General features: G+C 45.2%; 1 protein-coding gene and 1 non-coding gene across 2 annotated transcripts in view; one reads left to right on the top strand and one right to left on the bottom strand.

Moving 5' to 3' along the window:
* LOC135915618 (uncharacterized) overlaps positions 1-19,817 on the bottom strand; it is a 166,235-nt gene that overhangs the window by 73,730 nt on the left and 72,688 nt on the right. The window lies entirely within an intron of this gene.
* Positions 2,027-2,101, top strand: TRNAS-GGA (transfer RNA serine (anticodon GGA)). The gene has a single exon. It is a non-coding gene; the product is annotated as a tRNA-Ser (tRNA).

Here is a 19,817-nt window from a genome sequence, read left to right as displayed (position 1 = left end):
GCAATTATGGTTAATTTTGAGAGTTGAATTTTTGCTTTTTATGGGAATATATAAGAGAATGTTTGGGAGTTAATTTTTACAGCTTTAGGGAGCTGTTTTATTAAGGGAGTTTTAAACAGATGTTTTGGGAGTGCATTTTAGCTCTTTATTAGAGCTTTTACAGGTAGGTCGGGAGTTTATTATGCACCTTTTGGGAATTTTACGAGGTTGAAGGGAGTTTTTTGTGTGTTTAGTAGATTGTGTCTAACGAGGTGCAAAAATTATGACAAAGCAATAAAATGTCTGGAAATTTATTACAGTTCCAGAATCAAATGTGCCAGCATGATATTACAATCAATGACTATTAGCATAATGCGCAATCAATCATGCATGCCCTCCAACAAAGAGTGCATTTTCTGGATGGAAACTGAGTGAATCAAGTGACATGTGGCTCATATGTAATTGCACGTAAACTTGATGGCTGATAGCACTAAGGGCAAATAGTAGTAGTATAAACTTTATTTCTTTTAGTCGTTTGGGCGGTCGGTGCGTCCCTCAGTCCAGGGCTCCACTGGTCTCTGTGGTTTGCTGGGCTTGATCAAGAAGAGCTCTCTGGCTCTCTGCATCTTCACTAGCAAGCCAAACATTCCATTGTCTGTTACTTGACACTTGCGTCGTAAGGGGCGAATTGGAATTTGGAGACTGTAGTTTATACATTCATGTTACGTGGGCAAGAGTTGGCAGCTCCCCGCACCAAGAACACATACTTTCATAGAATGCAGAGTGTATCTTACTGAGTATTTGTAGGCGTAGATATGTGTTAGTCTGTACACAGCACTAATCCCTGGCCTGTTCTCCCATAAGGTTGGGGTGCGGACGCCTGTATTTTTGTCTCTCTTTTGCCTGGTTTTCGAAGGTGTCACGTGGGTCAATGGGGGGTTCCTTGAAAGGACCGACTAGTGCTTGGATGCTTATTGCCCGAGCAGTCGGTCTGCCCTCTCATTTCCCTCGAGTCCAGAATGCGCCGGGCACCAAATTACCACCTGGTGCAATTCTGTGAGTTTTGCGTGGGACGGTACCCGTCATTAACGAACAGCATGCTGCCTTAGAGGTACACCATAGCCAATGCAGATGGTTTCTTTTGGGAGCTCTGCCATCCAGAGCTCAGAATATGCACATCAAACTTAGGCTACCCACTACATGGCCTGCCCAGCTCCACTTATTTTACTTAATGACAATTAGAATATCGGCTGTCCTCGTTTTCTCTCTAATCCATACCGCTATCTTCCCGTCTCTTAACGTTCAGAATATGCACGTCAAACTTAGGCTGTCCAGAGAGCCCACGATGCGGCCGTTAGGCTCGGCCTAACAGTCCCCACGTGAGAGCAGCCCGCAGCTCTGCCCTAGGGCAAAGCTTCTCAGGACCTTGTCATTAAAGTTCTTTGTCTGTCTGTCTGTCTGCACCTCGAAAGGCCAGTGCTATGGCTGCTGCATCCATGGTACAGGCTGAAGGGTTACGAATGGAGGTTGTTATCACTGTGAACCGATTGAAGGCCACTATTGTGAATTTGTCTGCTGCCACTTTACACGCATTTGTGTAGTATATGTCTGGATTTCTTTCATACTTCTTTAGTAAAGCCTTTGATTGCGCTTTCCTGCTTTGGTGGTGTTCCGTGCTCATATTCTTTGGGATTGGTGAAACTAGAATTTTCTCTCTTGTTTGTCTGGGTAGCGAAACTGTTTTTTCCCAGCCATACTGCGCTCTCAGGGCCACCTTTTGCAATAGGGCCTTTCCTTGTTTTGTCGAATTCAGACGTTCTGTCTGAGGCGTGACCACTGCTGTGGCATGTTCTTCATATGTGTTGTGAATACCAAGAGCCTCCAGATTTTTGGCACTTGTGTTTTTGGGAGCCCTAGCTGCCCTGATGATGGAGCTCACTTTAGACATGTTCTGCAGACTTTAGTTCTGCTGAACTACTACGTCAAACACTTGTCTTTGCTTCGTGTGTTGTCGACAAATTCGACTTCGCCCTGCCATCTGCTAGCCGCCTGGTTAGCTCAGATGGTAGAGCGGCTGCCCCGGAAAGGCGGTGGTCCCGGGTTCGAGTCCCGGACCAGGACGATTTTCTTCAACTCTGAGGCTTTTCAGGAACCCGTATGGGCTTCCTTTGTAGCAATTGCTATGAACGGGTGGATGTCTAATTTTCCCTTTATTAATTAAGAAAAAGAAATTGTATGCTGTAACTGCCTGAAATTTATTTCTAATGCACAAACTTCTGTGCATAGACAATTTGGTACAAGAAAGTGCTGGTACAGATTTCCCAGTGAAAATGCATGCATGCAGTTTTAAGCTTATTTCACAAAACTGATAAAATGAACATAATTGTGTGCACACACTGCATGCCTCCATTTAACACAGAAACAGGCTGGCTGTTTGCATTGTTCATGCTGCATAACAGTAATTTGCCGCCTTAGAAATAATGTTGCTGTGGCACAAATCGCTGTCACAACCTATATCGACACTTAGGGAATGGTTATCAAACACACCTCATGACGAAAATACAACACTCTTTGACCCGCCGAGGTTGCTATGTGTCCTTGGCGTTGTGCTTAGTATTAAGCACGAGGTCGCAGGATCAAATCCTGGCCACGGCGGCCGCATTTCGATGCGGTGGCGTGCAAGAACGCCCGCGTGCCGTGGCTGTGCACGGTAAAGAACCCCAGGAGATCAATATTAATCCGAAGTCGATCCCAACTGCATGCGGCGTGCCTCGTAATCAGATCGTGGTTCCGGCACGTAAAACGGGAGAAATTGAAAGAAACAAAACAATGTTTCTTTTTCGTGCGGCACTAGCTCCTTGAGTTTTCTTCAGCGGACCGACGGGTCTCAACACCGCAACATAAAAGGTGTGAGCATTATGTGCATTACGCAATGGGTCCGCGCCGTACTCACCACCGCAGCTGAATATATAAGGCCGCGTGAAACATGAGGCAACTGGGCAAGCGGTAATCCGAAACGCGCCGTTTCCAAAGCAGTCCACACCGTACGCGCTCCGATTTTGTGAGGACTGTGGGCGAGGTTTCACTAGCCGCTTTCATATCGTGGCGCAGTAGGGAATGCCCGAGCACGGCCGCGCGAACCACAAAAGTGTATTGTAGTACACAGATCACAAGGCGATGGCTACGCGGTGGCCGATCACCGCCGTGCTGCGCAGGGGGCAGGTATTCTTGTGAGGTTCCACATATTACACGCAACACTCTCCGACGGCCGCCGTAATTCTCTCGTAAGAACGCATATAGACACACGCGCAGAACTACGAAGCTAGAGCAAAACAGGTGCCGTCACCGGCGCCGACGACAGTGGCGCTTCGAGGGCTTTGCCTTCAGTATCACTTTTAGTTGATGGGAAAACAAACAGAAGCGACGACATTCTACGGCCGAAGCCGTCGAAGTCTTGCATGGTCGCGCTTCCGAAGTCAGGTCGTAAGGTCGACCGGTGGTTCTGGCAGCGCGACAGGACATTGTGATCAACGAGACGAACAAATCGTCTTTTATATCGCCCTAAATAAGCTGGCTTGCACTCTGGAAATGTATAAATTTGCAGAATTAGGAGAAAGAAAAGCAACCACTTGGACAATATATCTCTCCTTTCTCGTCTCCTTCTCACACATGTGTATACTAAAATAAAATAACGCATAAAATAAGAAACAGAGAACTCCGTTTACGCTAAAGGGAGGTCTCTATCTTCGAAACTCCCTCTTAATAAGGATGTAGAATTGAGGTTCTTTCTCCTTCTTTCACCCCCATTTTGCGAGGGAGCGAAATGGAGGACGCTGAACATTTCTGCACCACTGTAAGGGAGCACGGTTTTCAGGCACGTTGTCTCAAGGGAGGTGACATCCCTTAATATGCCCTTTTCGGCTCATTTGCGTTTACAGTGTACGTTGTTTCCGTATAGTCGTGAGAAGGCATGCGTGTGCCTGATGACGAAATTAATTCTGTGCCGTCTGCGGGAACCTGCATGTCGGAAGAGGCAAATTTAATCCTAAATTCCGTCTAAGCGTGCTTTCTTGTTTTCCTCGGAGCCCGTGGAAATACTTTTACACGTCACCTGTCCATTTGAGTATAGCAAAGAAGTGCGTGGAAAGTTATGAGATTTTTTTTTTTTGCAAGTAGATCCTAGCGTTTTCCGTGTAACGGTTAGGTTCGAAAACCTCTACTTCGCGAGTGCAACTTCTCGCGCGTTTGTTTCGTGCGTGACGTAACACGATAGACTTTCTCATTCCAGTTTTTTTCTTGTTCTTATTGCGGCGCGAGCCTTTCATCATTTTGCTGAATTTTGAAGATTTCGCGAGTTGGGGGGCATGCTATATACTTGTTAGTGCAAAATGCATTGAATCACGTAACACAAATGAAGAGCGACGCACATACACACAGAGCGTTGTTCGTCTTTGTGTGTTCTTCCTTTGCACAACGTGATTCGTATCTTCCATTTCTGTGTTGCTGTTACCTCCCTTCTGAAGAGTAGGCAGGCGTTGCGCCCCTTCCGGTGGCAGTTGCCAGCCTGCTCCTCGCTTTCCCTTTCCTATTAATTGTGTATATGTGTTCAAAACAAAATAATAACAATAGTAACGTTACTCAACGTGCTTTTCGCTAGCAAAGTATTTAGGATTTGGTTTTGTGCAGTGAAACCAACGCGTTCTCATAATTGCAAAACATGACCGTGCAGCAAAGAAGCATCCGGCTCGTGCCTTATGAATTCCGATCTAGCCTTCGCGTGCGGGCATCAATATTCAGCCAACTCCTCTTTCCGTAGAACAGCGAGAAAGGCTCGTCATGTGGCAAAAAGAGGAAAATAACATAGGTTATCTAGTTCACGGGAAAAAAAGCAATTGCGTTTTGATACAGGGAAGCATTTGGAGAGTTGAACATTTGGGAAAAGAAGGTCGAATCTGAATACTTTGCGGCTGACCATTCACCGCTTTTCCCAGTAATAATGGTTTTCTGATATACGCGTTCAATGGTTTCTCCATATCCCCCCTCTCTCTCACTCTCTCTCTCTCTCTCTTTGTCCCCATTTTTCAGCTCATAATATTCTACAGCGCATGATATGTGAAATTACTCAGGGAAGGTAACCGGGTTAATCAGGGGCGCAAATAGGAGGTGGGGTCGAATGTAATGAATGCCATTTTTTCCTCCTCCCCCCTGCTCTCCCCCCGGCGCTTGCACGCCACCGTTGCTATCGTTTTGTGACACCACCAACTCTGCCCTAACTTGATTTTTTCACGGGGTTTCAAGCGTGAAATGACTACTATGGCATTTCGTTACACCAAAAATATAGTGCTTAAAGGATTTTGCTTTTTTTTTCCCTAACTCAGCTATAATAATCAGGTGACAAGCATGTAAGTTGAAAATACTCTTCTAGTGCACCTACCATTACAGAATGATTACAAAATGTTGAATGAAATTGCAGGTATTAACAGAGAGCTCAGCATAAATATCAATGATGAGAATCTTTCGATGATGGCCAAAAAAAAGGCACTGAAAAAATTATATCGTTTGGAGCCTAATTGTACGATGCCAGGTGGATGCACGTGGCACTGTGCATCCTCACAGTGCGCATTGAGTGCAGTTGGTAAGGTGGTCATGGGTGGTAATTGTGTATTTGTCAATGTTTAGAGCGACATACTTTTTTTCTTAAACAATGGCACGTGTTAAGGGCATAGCACTGGCAAACCATTTCTATGGATATGTGGCATTGTTGACTCTTGGTAATGGCCAGCTTTAGTTGGCAAGATTTTCAGTATTTACAATAAGCCATCGTCTATGACCCCAACCATCACCCGCCTTGTTTAGGAGAGGGCCAGGCGAATGCGCAAAAGCTACTTTATTCATGGCTACTGACTTTCAACACTTCAAGCTGCCGCAGGCACAGATGCAGAAAAAAAAAGAAGCCCAATTCCAATATTGTTACAAGAAATGCCGAATATATCTCTGTTTGAAATACCAGAAAAAAATTTGTTACTTGGTGTCTGGTGAAAATAAAATACAGCATCCCCTTTTGTTTCATCGACGACCGTGCCATGTTGTACGGCGGCATGCCCCGGAACTTACACGGGTTTAGTACGTACGTTTCAATAATGGCGGTAGCACACCATGTGTTGAGCACAGATTTATCGCCAAACCAGAAATGCTCGCATGTTTCTGTTGCAGAAATGTGAGGCAAGGGCTCTCTGTCTGGTACAAAGCTTTCGTAAAACAGGTGACTGGGTGCCACTGCTCTGTGGCCTTCTCGCACGTAATCTCTATTCGCGAAATTTCTTTTGTGTGGGTTGGGATTAAGTTAAAAAACAAAACAAATTCTGGGGTTTTACAATCTGATTATGACGTGTGCCGTAGTCAAATATTGCAGATCGATTTCGCCCAGCTGGAGTGCTTTTACGCGCACCCAATGCCCGGTACACGGGCGTTTCTTTTTTGCCTTCGCTCCCTTCGGAATGCGGCAACCGCTCCCGGGATGTGCTCCCGGGAACCGCTCCCGCGACCTCATGCTCAGCAGTGCAAAGCCAAAGCCAATAAGCAGCACACGGTGGTCCGCGGTTTAATTTATGTTTTCAAACTGTACACAATATTGTACAGCACAGCTGGGTCGCCTTTCTTGTTGATGAATACGGCAGTTTCCGCAGCCGACAGCCCCGTTCACGCGCGAAGCACTCTTTCTGTGTGTGGAGGTCTTGGCGAGCTTATACAGAAGCAAAAAAAAAAGAAGAACAGAAAAAGAGGAACGCCCGTAACGGGAAGCCGACACGAATAGGGCATTGGAGATCGAAGCGGAGCAGAACAGCTTGAACCTCTTCCAAAACCCTCCAGCACATTCCCCCGCCTCCGTTCGAGCACTCGCCTCCATTTATTCTGAGCAGTTATGTTTGCTGCGTTAGACAACACTGAATGAAATTGCGAACGACCTGTCGGCACTGAGCACTCCACTTCTCGAAGAACATTTTCCAACGGAACTGTTTGCTGGCCTGACTGGTGCTCGCTGAAAGACATGTTTATGTATTTTGCCGCAATTAAAAATAACACACAAAATGAAGACACATGGACGACGGCAAGAGCGGTTGTCATCGATATGTCTTCGTTTCGTGTGTGTTTTAATTTGCAGCAAAGAAGAAAAAAAAACACGTCTTTCGAAGGTTATTGCCTTGGTAGGTTACGTTATGCTTTTCAATTTCGCTTATAAGCAATGCAATATCTCCCACGACAAAGAAATACCATCGGTATACCTTTGTACGAAGAAAGTCCCAGAACCGCAGAAGACTAACATTTGTTCTGTAAAATGTTCTTCCTTTTTTTTATTAACCAACTGCTATTTTATGCACTACCACAAGCGGACAAATTTCCGAAAGGGATATATATAAAATAAACATAGCATAAATTTCAAATATATGCCGCAGCTGCCATTTCGGAGCTCTGTAGTTGACAAGACGCACGGGTACGAGTAAAAAAAAATGATTTGTTTTTGTTTCCAGCGGACGGTTCCGCTTAAAGAGCGAAGAACGCAAATTTTCTTCTGCTAGTGCAGTTAACCAATTAGCTTTCCTATAAACAGCCTTGCGAGAGATTACGGCTTGAAATTAGTGTTTCGCCACTCGGCGCGTCACTCAGATGGAGATAAACTGCTACGTTTTGGCGGGCACTTATATAACCATTAACGGCCGCTACCTGAAAGAAAAGTTCATTGGCGTACGCAAAACGCGAGAGATGGCAAGAGGGCACAAAGCAAGCTTCAAGCGCAGGGCGAGGTGGTTAATGGGCCGTTAGCACGTTGACGCTGCTACTTATCAGATCCGGAACCGGTGCTCCCTGGGCACTTACGTGTATTTTTCTCTCGCTTGCTGCTAAATGTTGTTTACTAACTGGCGCGGCAAGTAGCGCATTATTTTAGGCAACATGCACGTGTGCTTCTAGGCGAAGCTCAGGATGAAGTAATCGCCAGCGCGTGCACATCAGTTATGTAAACGTTGCTCGGAGCTTGCCCCGTGAAGAGGCCATCGCACTGTGACTGATTCGCCTCTTCCTTTTGCTTGTCATACGGGATGTCTGCATACAGGTACATATTTGGTGTTTCAATTTTTATCTTTAATGCTGTAAACATTGGCGGATCTGACACAGCGCGAAATTTCGTTTCAGATGTTTAGATTACTTTGATTTTATTGCCACTTACCCTATGAGAATGCTCACTGACGAAATCATATTGCGCAATGATAGGAGGGTTACAGCAGAAAACATTTTGTACAAGCTAATTACCTGTCGGCAAGTATACCATCAGAGGGAAAGTACGACAAGAACATGATCCGAATGAAAGGTCAGGGGAAGGTTTAGAGGATCAAGCTCAAGAATATGCGAAAGAACAGCAGCCTAGCAATATCGTGTTGTACACCTCCGTTCCTCGTACTTGGTCACAAAACGAGCGGCACATACTTTTTATTTAAGTGTTGTTTAAGCTGTTGTATGGCGATGTGTTGTCAAAATTGTTCCGGGGCTCGAAACGCAACTGTGCCCTTTGAGACGACGGAGCTTTGGCCTCGCTTCGCGCAAACGTCGTTAATGCACGTTATATAGCCGGAACACGCCCACCTTAGCTATTTTGGCACAAATATATCTCTCCGATCTGTCCCTGCATCATAGCAGAAAATACCTACTCATTGAAACACACCACCGCTCAGAACACTTTTGTGAATGCCTACAAGAGCGTGCTGCTGGCCCCAAATTAAGTTTGTCTAGGTAAAGACATACACGTAAACTTCATTAGTGAATAAATAATCTCAAGGGAAATTTATGACTGACCTTACTCTTCGCTTTATCGCTTGCCTGGCTTGCAAGCGAATAGAGGCCTCAAGAATGCTTACTTAAATGATGCAATAAGCCTGGCACATCCTTTTGTGGACTTTAATGAGCGGCGCCGCGTGCTTGCAGCGCTCCCTCGTACGTCTGTCGGCTTGCGTTTTTATCGACGAGGCGCTGCGATTGGGCCTTTCTCTACACGTTCAAGAGGCTCGCTATCGACTTTCAAATGGCCACGTAATGCCATATAGAATTGCCGCTTCCAAGACAGAGAGAGAAAGCGAGAGAAAGCGAGGTGAAGACAGGCAGGGAGGTAAACGAAATGGGCTTCCTGTTTGCTCCCTACACAATGGGGCAAGAGAAGGGGAAGCAAAGGAAAACAGAGTGAGCACAGCGAGCCATGCGAGACAATACACAGGACCATAAACGGTCCTTGAGGCTGGCTGAGAAATGCCTAAAGGATGTGTGGCTGTGAAAAGCTTGTAGATATTTTCACACTTATTTACGATTCTTACCTATAGAATAACAAATCGGGCACGAGCCCGAGCGTTCACATTAAATTTGGAGAGCTCGTTTCGATTTACCTTCAGCTAGATCTTGGCACATGTTTAGAATGTTCCGCTGTAATCGTGCCGCATACTCGTACAGGAGAGGGAACATATCATTTTCTTGTCTGACCTTCGCTCATGTCGGCTTATTGCGACGAACTTTGCACATTCCGGCTAGCTATACTCTGTTCTCATCTTTCCGCAGGCAGTCGCTAAATTTCATCAATAGCTTTTAGACACAATGTTAGACATTTACTTGGGAGTTCTGCGAGCACTGTCAAAGGCTACATCGAGAAACGTTTTATTGCAGGCATGTGCTCTAATCTTGACCCAAATGGGAAATTGTGGAAAATAAGTCTTAATAATGCGGCACCGTCGAAATCAGCATACAGAGTACTGCTTTCTTGAATTGAACAATGCACGATGTCCAGTTGACTGATAAAAGTTACAGCTAACGCTGTAACATTGGTCGTAAAATCCATGAGAAGGAAGATATAACCACGGTATTTTTCACTCGGCGAGCAGCAGTGGCAATTTATGGACAGGAACTGCAGCTTCATTTTATTATAGTCATTCCGGGTACGACACAGCTGACAAGTGCGCCCTGTTAGTTTCATTTTGCTGAGTGCTTGAAGCCTGCTTCACCTCGGCCGCGGGTCGGCCCGGTATGGCACAATCTCCGGGATCAGCCCATATTTTTGCCCACGGACATAGAAACGTAAAATGCCAACCAACGAGAGTATAACTGCTTCTTTGTAATATCTAATGACCTCGCTGGAACACAGTGGCACTTGCACTTCAGTTCGTGGCCCTCTTAATTGTGCTTCAGCCATTCTATTACGGTAAATATCTCAGAGCAAATACAAACGCATGCGGAGCCGCAGGGAGCTAGAAATCCATGTAATGCACATCATTCAACCGTAACGATGAATGATAAGCAACTCGATTGGCGGAAGAACAAAAAGCAAATTTTTGCCTTCTGGCCTCACTCGATCCATGGACGGATTCAGTGTGCGGTGAACGTCATTCAAAAAGCTATCTTGGTGTAGCTGCCATTTTACTCTGCACAAGGGTGCAACCTAAGCTGACGGAGTGAACGCACGTGACCGGCGCTGTGTCTTGACCTCGAGGGAAATGAGGCGACTGACTCGCCCTGTGGGGCCAAAGGGCTCATCAGGATGCCGAGGTGAATAGCTCCCGCGCTCCTTTCTTGTTTCTCCGTCTGCTATCACCTCTGCTTCTACTCACCACGTGCCTTCGATCGACACCTCGGAGCTCGATTTCTCCCGGTGGCTAATTTGGCTTCCACCTCGACGGAGTAGCTTCCGGACTCATTCCATCGTTTCTCTAGGGGTGTCCGACAAGCGATTAACTACCGGTCGCTGCAGGCACGACTCGCGTAACGTCGTGGTGGAAAGGTCTTCCGGCACGGTTCTTCATTTAGCCTTTTTGATTGGTGTGGTCTCTGTCCTCTGCGCTGCTACAGTTGGGGCAAGTGTTGGCGTCCCCATTCCGTTTTGCTTCGCCGCATTGGCGCGTAATTTTGTTTACTATACACTCAGCTTCTCGAAGGCACGGACAAATCGTCGGACGTGTAAGCCGTATAAATTAACCAGACGTAAAAATTGTGGTATGGTGAAGGAGTAGCCCCACCCGTGGTTTAGAGGTAGTTATCCGGAGTTTCGAGGGGAAACAAAAGTGCAGCAAATTTTGTGATCGTTAATTATGGACCAAGAAAACGAAGAAGCTGACACTCGCGGTGCACACGGGCTTAAAATAGGACCCGTCTTCATATTGGCGCAAATTGACAGAATACTGCCCGAAGAGATTCATTGATGTTGGCAAGCATTAAGGAGTGTCTCGCTCGGCCGAGAAGCTAGAAATAATCTTCGCCAAAGCGACACACCTCTTCCGGCCAGGTATACGAGTATAGCTCACTCTTATCGCCTGCCTGCACCGTAAGTGTATAACCACATGCTTAACGGTCAATAGAATGGTTCAATAAGACGTGAACACGTGGTTCATAGAGTTTCGCATGAGATTGTAGTGATATTCTTGAACTCATCGTCGCCGATATAATTTGTGCAATGTGCAGCGTATCGAACGCTATAATATGAGCCGACGGACTGCGTTACGACCTATAGCTACGCATGCCGTACCCCGCGTCATTACGTAATGCCTGCTATATTAAAGTATATCGACGCACGTGTATTCCATCCGCATGTTCGTATGAATTCTTTATTGATGCGTCTTTGCATAATGTAGCCAGTATGGCACTGTCACTTTATGAAATATGTTGTTGCTTGGTTCAAAGCAACCCACGTCATGGGCATTTGCAAGGCACTTAGGTACTCCACGCGTTCCTCAATTTAGCGTTTCGCCAGATACGCTCATGTAATCGGAAATGCATATATAATTGCATTGTTATATGTCGAGTCTCGAAGAAAAAAGGAAACGACAAACCCTCTTCATACGCAATGTTTTAATTGCATACCTTGTACCGCTATACTAGAAGTTCTTGTGAAAACTGTGCAGATTTATATATATAGCAGCTGCTTATTGCGCCTGCGGGGAAGATCTTACTTTCCTATCATATCAACCACGCTCCGGGCAAAACCATACAGATGGGATATGAGGCGCTAATTAGGGCGTCTGCGAAAGTCGATTGCGCGATGAGAGCTACTGAAGACCGCGACAGTTCCGAGACCCTCTGTATGACTCGACAGTGGCACCACGAATTATGGCTCTGAAAAGGGTGACACCAATCTACATTTATCTGGATCTCCGCCGGGAAATGTTGGACACTTCGGTATTTAGACTCGCCTTTTCTTTGTTGTTTTTAGGCTCGACTGACGAAAGTGTTCCATGTCAGAATGTTGAAGCATCGAAAAAATTTATTCAGAAAACTACACATGCTCTTCCTCTATTACACGCACGAAAAACGAGGCATAACGTAGGATGATTGGCGCCCTCGAAAATGAAAAAGCGCTATAGAGAACCACTCTGCTGGTTCTTGGATGTAAGAGGAAGAAGATGCAGGAGGATGACTGATTGCAACAGAAATTCGCGCATCAGAGAGGCCGAATTTGTGTTCGTCGGCCGACAATTATAATGTTCCCCACAACGCGGTTCACTGATTGAAGGAACGGAAATATGGACACAGGCTGCTGTGTCAGGGCTGCCGTGTCGCGAGCGCTCAGTCAAGTCACTCACCAGTTTCTGGGTCACGGAATCACGTCAGCGCTGATTTTCTTTTCTCACCAAATCGTTGTTTACGCTGCTATGAAATCACGAGTGAAAAGTGCAACTCCTCAGAACCACCCGATTCGTTTAACTTACCACGCCCCCTAATATGCAAATAACTTTTTTGCTGCCTCTAGTGAGACGGCTAGGATGAAGGAATATACTATTGTGAGGAATTGGATCTAAAATATCGTGCGGGTGAAGTGTTTGAGTGAGAAAAGCGGCGCGTCGGTAGAATAAATACCAAATTACAGCGACGTCACGCTGTACATATAGGCACGCCAGTGAACAAGGGGCGCAGGGCGCGCTGCATAACCGTTAGAAGTGTAAATAGTGAGAAATCTCCGATGTGGCGAGAGGAGGAGAAAGTGAAGTCATGTTGGAAATGACGAATATCTTTTTCGAATAGAGAAAGACGACGTCAGCAGGCGCATGTCAAGGTGGCACTTTCTCGACGGGCGTCAGAGTCCTTGAAGAGATGTAGGATTGTGCTGAGGGCGACTACGTAAGAAAGAATGCACCGCGTCAGCGTAGCTTTGCGATGTGCTCATAAAAGGTGGGATTAGAGGTTTTGTATCTTTTGCGTGAAATCTTTTTCGTCGTTACTTCGAAACAACCATTCTAAGGACGTTTGCCAACGTCTTTTATTGAGAAGCCCTGCCACAGACGTGGTTTACCTGCAAGTTTTCCATGGAAAGGCGATGTTTAGAAATGGCAGTTCTATAGTAAGCCCTTATAAGCATATAGCGAATTGTAGTGGAATATATTTTTCACTAAAGTGACGCATTGTCGCTCTCAAATGGGATTAAGCGTGCTAGAACGCAGTTGCACTATGTGGTGGGGAAAGTCACCTATGTCAGTTTCCGTTAACCTGACGGGACCAATAAGATTGATCGAATTCTCAAGCAGGTCAAATGAAACAAGCTGCAACAAAGAAAACAAAACACACCGCTGATTCATATGGTGGTACTTTTCTGATACTACACCCCTTTGTATCAAACACGCGCACTCGTTCTGTGTGTGCCCATTTGTTAAACCTAACACAAATAGCATAAAAGCTCCTAAACAAAATGGAAATGGGGAGTGCACCCGAGTTTTTTGAGCAAGAAATCTGAGCACGGGTAAAATATAAGTTGCATAATGGCGGTCGTTTTCTAAAGTCGGCTTTGCCGCGTAGTTTTTTGAAGTCAGGTTTGGCGCAGTGCACAAGTGTCATGCGACAGAGCATATGATTGCCACGAAGGCAGTTTTGGCATCGTGTCCGATTGCATCGTACAGTCAATTTTCTGATCAACTTCTACAAAAGGAAAACAAAAAGAAAATAATAATAATAAGGGCGCTAGTAAAACGAATGAATGGACACACGTGTACCACCTTGCTGTACTTTTCGTTCTACTTGAAATGCTTAGCACAAAGCAAAGAAAAAAATACATAGAAAAAAAAAACGAGGGCGAAGATGCATTCATATGCGAGCGTAGTTACGCTACCTGAAGAGGATGACCAATGCATTGGAATTGGCGAGATGATAGAAGAATTATGTATGGTGGGTGAATAAGCGTCCATTAGAGGAAGATGTAGAAACCTCTGAGGCGGTGTGGCGACGTCAGGATAGAAGTTGATAAGGAATATTTTTCTTCTTTTACAGATGTGGGGAACGTCGATGAGTATGCGGGGATGTATGTATGAATGGGAATGTATGCAGCGAGATTTCGTAGTGCCTCAATGGCTTCGCCGAGATAAGCTCGATGCGGGCCTTGGATGATTGATGCGTAATTTCGACTTTCATCTCACTAGTGAGAGAAACGAAGAGGGCGTTTTATAAAACGCAACGTTTTGTTATCTGATGAGATAATATCAGTAACATCATCGTTCCAGGCTAGGTCATTAACGATGGCTTCCGCGTGTAAGAAGACACTTTTCCTTAGCAGGCATCGCGCTCTCTGGAAAGTAACTAGAATGTGTCAACAACTGGTTGCATAATTGAGCTTAGAAGAGCCGTTCATTCTAAATATAACTTGTAGGGCTTATGAATTTGCGCTACTAGTCAAAATATAGGTAAGAGTTCAACTGACTGAGCAAAATGAGGTGCTTCAAGGCTATTCTTACGAAGACATTCAATTTTTTTTGCTCAACGGCGATCCATCTCTGCCGCCTTTATTATGAACTAATACTGCAACCACTTCTATGAAAGCCTGACACACGCTGGTTTGTCTGTTGAGAAAGCATATTTTATGCTTCAGCTGCAGAAAAAGAAAGGAAGTTGGCGAATCAAACCTTCCTGAATTTGCTTCTGGCATGTCTAGTTAACTTTGAATATTACAATTTTCTTTTATAGCTCCCAACGAAAGTGCATTTTACGAAAATCACCTTCGAGGATACGTTCTCGTTTCAGCCAGGGTCACTCGGTAGCGCACAACCACGGAAGCGACTTCGACATCAGCGACTTTTCTCTTTATTTATTTATTTAGAAATACTGTCAACCCTCAGTTGAGGGTCATAACAGGGAGGGATGTTACATATACGTTCATACAAGACAGCTAGATACAAAAGAAGTATGCACATGCACAAGCGTAATAGCTCCGGGAACGCCATTCCAAATAACACTGCACAGGCAGCTCCTTTGCGGTGAAAAACTTCGCACTATTGTCCGGTTCAAACAAGGCATTGGCTCAGCCTTTCATCAAGTCATCCCGACATCGCTTTCGTAACCGCAAGCGAGCCACGTAAATCACTGCCGACAACGTCACAAACGATCAAGAATAGCCTCTATGTCGTTCACTAGTTCTGTCTCGAAGAGGCGTAAAGCTGCAGCTATTTCCGCTTGTTATGTCATCCCACCGCTTGCCACCAATTGTAACGGGCCCGTCACGCGAGAACAAAACACAATTTATTGCAGCGGCCATCACTTGTGTTGTTGCCATTGTTGTTGTTGTTTATAATGATGGTGATGTCAAAAACTTATCCTCAAGCTATTCTTGTGCCTTCGTCGTCCTCGTTTCTCGTTCCTTTGTGTATCGTGTCCTATAGTAATCCGTCGAGGCTACAGTAACCGAAAGAAAATGTTATAAATGACGGCCTGGCTGCTTCTCAGCTACAAGTATTGCGAGCTACCCGCCGTTGTTGCTTAGTGGCTATGGTGTTGGGCTGCTAAGCATGACGTCACGGGATCGAATCCCTGCCATGGCAGCTGCATATCGATGGGGGAGGAATGCGAAAACACCCATGCGCTTAGATTTAGGTGCGCGCTAAAGAACCGCTGGTGGTGCAGTTTATGCCGGAGTCCCCCCACTACGGGGTGCCTCATTATTATTTCGGGGTTTTGGCACGTAAAACCCCATAATTTAATTTAAAAATTGCGTGATCTCGTGGAAGCTTCTGCGTTGGCAAATGCGTGAACGGGTGAACGATGTCTCCTTGGTCTCCTTTGACCGATTTCTCCTTTGACCGATTAGTGAATATTATAGAACCTACGAAAGTGCTATATGTTCATCATTTACATAGGCCTGAATTTCCTGCATTCTTTCCTTCTTATGTTTACAGACACATTTCCGGTTATACCATTCGAAGCCTTTCTATGAACTGATGATACAAATCCTAAACCACTGGTATTGTAACTATACCAGACACTCTGTGAGACGCTTTAAAGCCATAGCATAGGCCGTGATGCTTGTATAGAGCATAAAAAAAGAAGTTCTAGAAAATTGAAGATGATGTGGCTGCTTCCTTGCAGCCGCTTTGTAGGAGAGAGCAGATAACAAAGATAGAAAAAAATGACCATCTAATACGGGCATTCTGTGTTTTATGAAAAAGGAAACCCTAACGACAATCAATAATTAAGTCGGTTCTTCGATAGCACCCACAAACATAACAGACATCCTCAACCGGGGGAGCTTGGCATTGCTTTGCGGCAACCAAGGAACTACTAACTTATTGCACTGAGCCTGAGGAACTGCTCAAGAAGTACTATTGAGGAAGATAAAATACATTGAGGAAGTACTATTTAATGCACTGAATACCTGCTGCTTACGTCCGCATGGTAAAAGGACATTGAGTGTTCCCTGTTTCTTACATTTTTACAACAAAAGGAAAAAGAAATGAGAAAGAGAGAGTTTTTGTGGTGTCTATAGGGAGCACTTTTCATACATTTTGCAATTGATATACACGTTCTTACCGAATATTCATTATTATATATGCTCATTGTGGTATACAAGCATTTGAGAGTGTTTAAATTAAGACACGTTGTTAGGTGACTTGGTTCATTATGCTTAAAAATTTAAAAGCGCGCAGGAAAGGGCACGTACAAAACAGAAAACAGTGCTGTGTTGTGGTCGGTTTGTAGCTGGTATTCCTTTCGATCGTTTAACTATTCAAGATATGTGGTATTATTTATGTGGAGCTTGTTTTAAATATTCAATGTTCGAATACAACAATATGTTATTTGATTGTATTTGGGACCCTCGTGCACACACGTGATAGCATCGCTTTGTACGTCTGGAGTCCATTCTATGCGCGCGTTTGTGGTCACACTTTGCGAGGGCTTACGTTAATGACTTACAAGAATGTGCATTCGTCTACTTTGCGCTGCTTCGTTCGTCGTCTGCTACTCGAATTTACATACCACCTCATGACAGTGCTGCTGGTTGTGTCTGCGACTTCGAAGAGAACCTATAGATCGGCCACCGATTTGATATTGAAAAGCTAATCAATGCCCAATGCCTTGCGGCGACTAGACGAGCATCCGCTGTCCACGTAGACGCTGTTGAACACTTGCCAAACGATCACTGGTCCTGAGCGACTTACCAGTGCGAGCCCTTTTTACTGCGTTGGGCTGTGCGCAAGCGTGTACGCGTTCACCGCGTCTTTCCTCCCTGTGTGTATATGTCTCTCATCTTTCAATTGCTTCGCTTTTCTCAAGCGTAGTGGGGCCAACTAGGTGATTTTCTGGCTCTTATCCCTGCCCTCTTTTTTTTCTCCTTCTCTATCTTTATATGGCATTGCATGTGTACATATGCGTTACACAAAAACGCTCATGCATTGAGGGGTTGTTAAATACCCCTAGTGGTCAAAATTATTCCGGAGTCCCCACTACGGCGTGCCTCACAATCGAATCGCTGCTGGTGCGTAAAACCCCATAATGCAATTCATGGGTACAGATACGTTGACGGAGTCCTTATTCGTCGCTACTTTTCATTAGTGAGACACTACAATATTCCATTTCGCAGAAGCAGCAAGTAGTCAGACGGTGTGAAGCACAATCACGACCAGGTACAGGCTGATACGCTTTGAGGGAAGTGATGTATGCACTAGTTAACATGGTTTACACACACACACACACACAAACACCCCCCCCCCTCCGAAAAAAAAAAAACCTTTAACGCACCGTATTTAGTAAACACACTCACTAAGTGAATGGCTTCCTACGTTGAGTCCTTAAGTTCTGGTGCAAAATTCTCGTTTCCCGACGCTCGCGTCTGGCAGGGCTCTTTGTGTTCAAAGACAAAGGAACGCCTGATGGGCGGCGCTTTAGAGGACCCATCGAGCATGACGTTCCTCTATGTGGTCTTTGTCGCCCGCACCGCATTTGTCTTCCGCATCCTTTGAAATCCAAAAATTGGTGCGGGTCACATCGGGGGGATGTCAAGACATCTCGTTCCCACCTCTTCCGGGCCGCCGACCCTAAATCTTGTGAGCCTTAAGATTTCTGCGGGCGACAAAGTGTCTTCGTCTTGCCGTTCCGCACTCACTCTGTAAAGGGACTTTGCATTTCTTTATATGGAACCTGAAGGGCAGGGGCGACTCGGAGCTTTGAGGCTGTAATGTACGCTACTAAATAATTGTAGGTTGCAGCTTAGTTAGGTGGTATGCAAGCCTGAATTTCCTTTTTTGTGTGCGTCTGAACATTGAATTTCTTTCTTTCTTTATTTAGTGATGTTTTTTGGTATGTTTGTTTATTTATTCAATACAGCCGGCTGCCTCCTGGTGACCGAGGTCGCAGTTTGTAGCCCATCCTTCGAAACATGCAAAATATAGCTGGTGTATTTCCTGTGGCATGTATTGCGGCCGACGAAACCTACGCCGTGAAATGTCTCACTGAGGCCACTGAATGGAATTGAAGCCACTCGGTAAAAGGGGGGATGTGTGTACCAGCGTAAGCGGGGTGGCATGCTGAAAAATGGAATCTAGTGCATCTGAAATAAGAGAAAGCAGACACCACAATAAAGATTAAACGCGGCTCTAAAAACGCTGATGTCAGAGGCTTCTACTGGTACTTATAATTTGAGGCTAGAAATGTGCGTCTTGTCATAGTTTTCACGTTTCTCCGCAACAACGTTGCCTTCTAATGGCTGAGGACGAGCGCCTGAAATAACGCACCAAAGATTGTCGCACTGAGCCTAGTGTCTGTCTCGGCGACAATAGCAGCACTGGAGAAGAGCTTTCACGAGACTGCTTTGATAGTATTTTCAAGCGCACAATGTTGCCAAGCGTGTGGTACGGCGTAGCCGCTAATATAGGCAGAAAAATTGACTGTGGCAAAGCCCGTGCTGAATATTCTGCTTGCATGAAATATCTTTATGTATAAACGACACAACTGCGCTACGAGAAGAAAGGAAATTGAGGGCTCGATTTTTACCAGTCGTATCGTAGGAAGCATGTAACTGCGCTGTAGTCATTTCGGATCGCGTTACTGGGTTTCTTGGGTTTAATAAATTCTTATTTGCAACGGCATTAATTTGTCCAATGTGCAGTTTGATATTAGACTACGAATAAATTGAAATATTAGGAAACAGAGATACGCTTTCTGATGTTGAGCGACAAATGGATAATTGTGCAATCAGCAAGTGAACCACGTGCAAGCATCTTGACGCCCTATAGGGTAAATACAGAAGACACGCACTAGCAAAGCTCTCCCAGGTAGCAACCTCGTTTTTAAGGTATACATTTTTCTGGGTTTAATATTGCCCCACTGCCATTCATTCAGAGTTTGACCGAATTTTCCTTCAAAATTGATTTCACTATTAGCTTAGTCCTGTTCTAGTTAGCAGGAAGGCGGAAAAGCCTTCAGTAGTTCAATGCCCCGTCCTGACAACGCATGTTGCATGTACGCGTCAACAACACATCATCAGAATAGAGCATTGGGCCAATGATTCAACGTTAAATGTATGGCGGCAGCGATTCTGAGACAAAGACATAAGGAAGTGGAAA

The sequence above is a fragment of the Dermacentor albipictus genome, chromosome 3 (assembly GCF_038994185.2).
Source record: "Dermacentor albipictus isolate Rhodes 1998 colony chromosome 3, USDA_Dalb.pri_finalv2, whole genome shotgun sequence".
Classification (NCBI taxonomy): domain Eukaryota; kingdom Metazoa; phylum Arthropoda; class Arachnida; order Ixodida; family Ixodidae; genus Dermacentor; species Dermacentor albipictus.
The sequence above is the reverse complement of the archived record's forward strand: the minus strand, read 5'-3'. Positions and strand labels throughout refer to the sequence as shown.